Below are 6,175 nucleotides of genomic sequence, written 5' to 3'. Positions count from 1 at the left end.
TTTGGTTATCTCATAGGTCCAAAACTCTGAATTTTCTCTTTACATGAATTATATATTAGATTTTACTGTATATATCTCATTTTATTTTAAAAATTAATTTATTTGAAAAGCAGAGAGAGAGAGAGAGAGAGAAAGAGAAAGTGCCAATCCACTGGTTTACTTATGAAATTCTCACAACAGCCTGGCCTGGATCAGGTTGAAGCCATGAGCTGAGAACTAAATCAACTTCTCCCACATGGGCAGTGGAAACCCAATTATATGAGCCATTACTGCTGCCTCCCAGGATCAACATCTGCAGGAAGCTGGAATCAGATTGGAGCAGAGACCTGAGTCTGGGTACTCCAATACAGATATATGTATCCTAAGTGATATCTTAATTGCTAAAGTGCCCACACTGTACATATTTTTAAAAATGACAACAGGCATGGTTTTTCTAGATATAATGGATGTCATCCCTATAGAAACCCCAAGCCAAACTACTCCAATTGAAATACACATGTAGATTCTAAAAAATAAATTTAAAGGTGAGATTCATTTTAGTTATAGATATTGAACTATAATATAATTAGAATTTGATTTATTATTATATGATTTCCAAGTTGAGAAACTTTGATCTGACTTTAAAAATCTTACGTTAAATATACATACACACACACAAACATACACATATAACTTAGAATGCTCCTATGTCCAATAAAATACTTTAGTGATTTTTCATATTTGATAGTAAAATATTTTCTCAAACATATGAATGAAAGTATCCAATTCTGCCATGACATTTTCATATGGATCTTTGTGTGGAGATAAGTTTTTATTTATCTTGAATAAATGTTAAGGAGTGGAATTTTTTGACTTCAAGAATCAACCCAATAGGCCAGCGCCGCGGCTCACTAGGCTAATCCTCCGCCTTGCGGCGCTGGCACACCGGGTTCTAGTCCTGGTCAGGGCGCCGGATTCTGTCCCGGTTGCCCTTCTTCCAGGCCAGCTCTCTGCTGTGGCCAGGGAGTGCAGTGGAGCATGGCCCAGGTGCTTGGGCCCTGCACCCCATGGGAGACCAGGAAAAGCACCTGGCTCCTGCCATCGGATCAGCGCGGTGCGCTGGCCACAGCACGCCGGCAGCGGCGGCCATTGGAGGGTGAACCAACTGCAAAGGAAGACCTTTCTCTCTGTCTCTCTCTCTTACTGTCCACTCTGCCTGTCAAAAAAAAAAAAAAATCAACCCAATAAATATTAAGCAAGCTATTTATTTTTATTTTATTTTATTTTTTTAAGCAAGCTATTTAAATAGACATTTCAACCTAGAAGATTCAAAACAGACAAACGAGCACACGCAAAAATGTTTGACATCCTTAGTCATTACAGAAATGCAAATTTAAACTACAACGATATACTAGTCTACAGGTATTAAAAAGACTAAAATCAAAGAGTAGCAAAATGCCAAAAGAATGTGAAGTAGCTTGAACTTTCCTGTGTTGTTGGTGGGTTTACAAAATGCTGTAGCTCCTTTGAAGAGTAGCTTGGTACAGGCTCACAAGCTAGTTTCCTACAGCTAGCTTAAGTAAATGGCTCCACCTAGTGTTTATATGGAAGAAAGTGCTTAAAACATGATATTTACACTTGAATCGGAAGAATTGCAAACGGTCAACTTTATCTTACTTTTTATTCTTACTGTAATCAAGGAAAGACGATTCCAAATAATAATCAAATGTATAAAACAAACTCTTTCAACATGCATTTTCTTTTTGTTTTTTTTTGTTTTGTTTTGTTTTTTTTGACAGGCAGAGTGGACAGTGAGAGAGACAGAGAGAAAGGTCTTCCTTTGCCGTTGGTTCACCCTCCAATGGCCGCCGCGGCCAGCGCGATGCGGCCGGCGCACCGCGCTGATCCGATAGCAGGAGCCAGGAGCCAGGTGCTTTTCCTGGTCTCCCATGGGGTGCAGGGCCCAAGCACCTGGGCCATCCTCCACTGCACTCCCGGGCCACAGCAGAGGGCTGGCCTGGAAGAGGGGCAACCGGGACAGAATCCGGCGCCCCGACCGGGACTAGAACCCGGTGTGCCGGCGCCACTAGGCGGAGGATTAGCCTAGTGAGCCGCGGCGCCGGCCTAACATGCATTTTCTTAAGAAGAGACAGAGTAAGGGAGAAATCCCTGACACTGGATAATGAAAACATAGTTTTCTCAAAGGCAAAGCAGAAAGTTGGACTAGAATACTGAGGAAGCAAGAAATCCCTAAGCTTCTGAATTGAAGAACAGGATTTTTCATCTTGTACATTAGCAGCAGTACTTGTGTTAAGAATGATTGTGGGGGAGATGATTATGTAACTATCTGGAATTACAACATTTCTATTAACATGTGCCAGACACAATACTAGGCCTAACTGATACAAAAATGAAAAGTATAGTTTCAATCTTCTAGGAGTTCACATATATGAGGGTATTTCAACACTTGATCTTAGCCAAAAGGCCGAGAAGTGATTGAGGGTACTTCAAAACAAGTTGACTGGGGCCTGTGCCGTGGCTCACTTGGTTGATCCTCCACCTGCTGGCATTCCATATGGGCACCGGGTTCTAGTCCAGCTCTCTGCTATAGCCCGGGAGGGCAGTCCAGCTCTTCTGGACTTCCAGTCAAGCTCTCTGCTATAGCCCGGGAGGGCAGTGAAGGATGGCCCAAGTGCTTGGGCCCTGCACCAGCATGGGAGTCCAGGAAGAGGCACCTGGCTCCTGGCTTCGGATAGGCACAGCTCTGGCCCCTGGCAGCCATTTGGGGAGTGAACCAATGGAAGGAAGACCTTTCTCTCTGTCTCTCTCTCTCACTGTCTAGAACTCTACCTGCCAAAGAAAAAAAAGGTTGGTTTTGGTGAAAAAAATTGTAATCTTTGCATGTAAGGGGTCTTCAAAAAATTCATGAAAAAATATGTTGTGAAAAATTTATGTATGGGTTTCAAGTTTCTTTCACACCAAAATAAACTTTATATTTCAGTTCATTTTCTACAAACTGTTTTAAGTACCCTCATATTTTCAAACTGATAACAGGATATAAAAATAAAAGCAACAACTAAACACAAGCACACAAGTTAAAATTTTGTTCTACAAATAGTGGTTTAATTGGAGATACCTTAATCTCAGTTTCATTTATTTCACATGAAATTTATATCAGATCTCAATCAAACGTACACTTACATTAATGTCATTAAAGAGGCTTAGATATGGAGGAGGAATACACATCTCCTTCATGCAATTATAAAAAGGATTCTCCAATTAACGTAAAAACACATAATTCCAAGTAGTTTAGTGGAAATGCTTTCAATACTGTAGTATACAAAGCACTAAGAAACTAAATGCAATTTGTATTAAAAAACTATATTTTTAAAAAATTATAAAATTAGACTTTAAGACTTTAAATTATTTTAAACCAGCAATGTTAAGAATTGGAAATATAATTTATCTGAATGTACTTCTTTAATTCATTTGGTGAAAATCCCTCCCTCCCTATCAATATATAATGCTTTCATAAATGGACCAAAATGCTGAAGTCCACACATAAGCCAGAAAAATTGGAGTAGAAAATGTCAGTCAATTGGTTCATTTGGGTCCACACCATTATTTTCTCCCATATTGGTGTTATGAAAAGTCTATTTTAGAGAGTGGCTGCATTTACAAAGAATTTTAAATTCTGTATTCTGAACAGAACATTAAAAAAAAATCCAGTGGATTTTATAAATTGAATAAATGAGTTTCCAGGAAAACCAGGGTGCATAATTCTCTCCTGCGAATACTGGACTTCAGAGGCAGAATCATTTGTGTAAGACTTTGGAACCCATTCTCAGCTCTGGGCATGCTCTTATTGCCCAGCTGTTGTGGTGTCTTTGTAAGACACTGCAACTAGGAACTGCTTTTTTCCCTCGATTTAGAATGGTCATCCCACATGGTTGCAAAGCTTCATGTTTCTTGTGTTTCCTAGCAGCATGGGTCTCTAAAGAGTAGCAGCGGCCAAGATCATGATGTTATTCCCACTGTGCCCAGGAATATTCAAAGACTAAACTGTTTCTCGTTTTGCTTAAGTATGTGATGTTTTAAGTATTGGACATATTGCCTATGCTTAATGTTATAGAACTATTTCAAGTACTTACAGGAAATTAAAACATCTAAGTTGTTTATTAATTCATATAATGTTTCATTTCTAGAGTATAACAAATCATATAATAAATTCTCAGTTTTGATTCATTTCTAAAGACAGCCAAATAAAAAGATGCAATTCTAGGTTTTTTTAGAGAATAATTTCTGCAGCCTACTAATAGAAGAACCTTTCCACATACATTAAGCTTAGCTCACTATTCACTACAGGTGACTTTAACCATAAACCTTTGCCCTCTTGTATATAATCAGTTGTGTTCGTTTTGTGGTTTAAATGCTGTACAAAAACAATAAATAGCTCCGAATGGTTGTAGACCTGCTTCCTGTCTGGCCACATGGATGCTCTCTACTCTCCGGAACTGTGGTTCGGTCAGGACTATATCCTGTTTCAGCCCTTCTAATGGAAAGGGGTTTGTTTAAAGCATTTATGTTTTACAACTGTCTTCCCTCTCAGGAAGTCAGTGTCTATTTCACTAAGACAGCCTTGCACCATTCTGGTGATGTAAGAGGCAACGAAGCCTTCTGCAGCTTAGTGCTAAGGAAGCTGGTGATGTTGAAGTTCAGCAGTTTTCCAGAAGTTCCGCAGAGTAACTGCTCTGTCTTATTTACACTCACCCAGATCCTGTCTTTGCACCTCACATCTCCAGAGTCTCAGAGTTTCTATCTAAATTCTACAACCCAATAAGCAATTAAGACGCTGGTGCTGTAGTGATTGAGTTTCCTGCACTTGTTTGATAGTGCAGTGTTTTGGAGGTAATGAGCAGCTCCCTAAAGCTTTATGTTTAAAGGAATCTTGCTAAGCATGACTTTTCTTGTTATTTTTATCTGCATCTGCTAATCATCCAACTTACCTGTTTTTATTGGTTTTTTTTTTTTTTTTCTTCCAGGGGCAGAGGAAGGGCATTATATTAGAAGGGTTGAGTCTAAAGAAAATTTCTTAATTGTACATATTTGTGCAATGGTGATAAGAACACCTACAGAAATTTATAACTGCTGACTCTTTGTGGTTGAAGCAAATAACTTGAACTCCAGTATCTGGCAGAGAAACAGTAAGTGCTCTGTTGGGATATATAAAAAAAATAGAATTCAGTGGGTAGATCCACTTCTTGTTTTCTGGAAGAGGGTGTTTCAAAGCTAGAAAAAGAAGATAGAAGAGACCCTATGAAGTCATTTCTCCAGCCTTTCTTAAGACTTTCTTTGAGGAAGGAAAGACTGGAAACTAACCCCAATTTACAGATTAGATGGTCTTAATTTATTTCAGGTTTTTTAAAGTAAGTACTCAGATGCCAAGACATCTAAGGTATTAAGGGATCTTGTTAGGAATGTCAGTCCCTGTGGTAGTTTCCAAAATCTCTACATTGAAGTGTTAAGACCATAGAGATAGTCAGAATGGACCAGGCAATATGGCTCACAGCTCTTTCTCAAGAATAAGCTTGGTGCAAACTATTTGGTGAACAATTTCTGGTAGACTGAACAGGTATACTCATTTTACAGGTGGCTCTTGGTCTAGTTACTGGAAATGTCTTTTAAAAATTTCTCATTTAAAGAGTCGATTATAATGAACAGCAAAAAAGTTGATTATGTGTCAATGTTATGAAGTGTGACTGATTATATTACAGAACCTAAAATGACTTTTGACTTTCCCCCCTCACTCGCTGGAATGCATCTCAGTACTAACGGGATCCTGTTTGTTGGAACACAATGTCTTACAACGATGTCCAGCAGGTGCTGGGGGCAGCAACACATGTAAGAAACTGACCTAAGAGCTTGGGTGAGTAACTATTCAGATCTATGCAATTCTGATTTTTTTGTGACTAAAATTGTCTATAATTCAAACAACAAATAAATTCAACCACACCATCCATTAGGACATCTCTCACACACTCGCTCTCTGTTAAATGATTAACTAGTAATAGGGTTTTTTTTTTTTTTTTTTTTCAGAGAGTAGTCAAATTGATCCTTTTCACGACAGAGCGACAGGCAGAGAGAGAGAGAGAGATATCTTCCATCTGCTGTTCATTTTCTATATGGCTGCAACAGC

General features: G+C 38.9%; 1 pseudogene; it reads right to left on the bottom strand.

Annotated features, from left to right (window-relative positions):
* Positions 1-2,300: 2,300 nt before the first annotated feature.
* LOC127492899 (U2 spliceosomal RNA) lies at positions 2,301-2,476 on the bottom strand (annotated as a pseudogene).
* Between the last annotated feature and the right edge of the window lie 3,699 nt (positions 2,477-6,175).

The sequence above is a fragment of the Oryctolagus cuniculus genome, chromosome 14 (genome assembly GCF_051225735.1).
Source record: "Oryctolagus cuniculus isolate XC-2025 breed Fujian yellow rabbit chromosome 14, ASM5122573v1, whole genome shotgun sequence".
NCBI classification, from domain to species: Eukaryota; Metazoa; Chordata; class Mammalia; order Lagomorpha; family Leporidae; genus Oryctolagus; species Oryctolagus cuniculus.
This window is presented reverse-complemented; position numbering and strand designations above follow the sequence as displayed.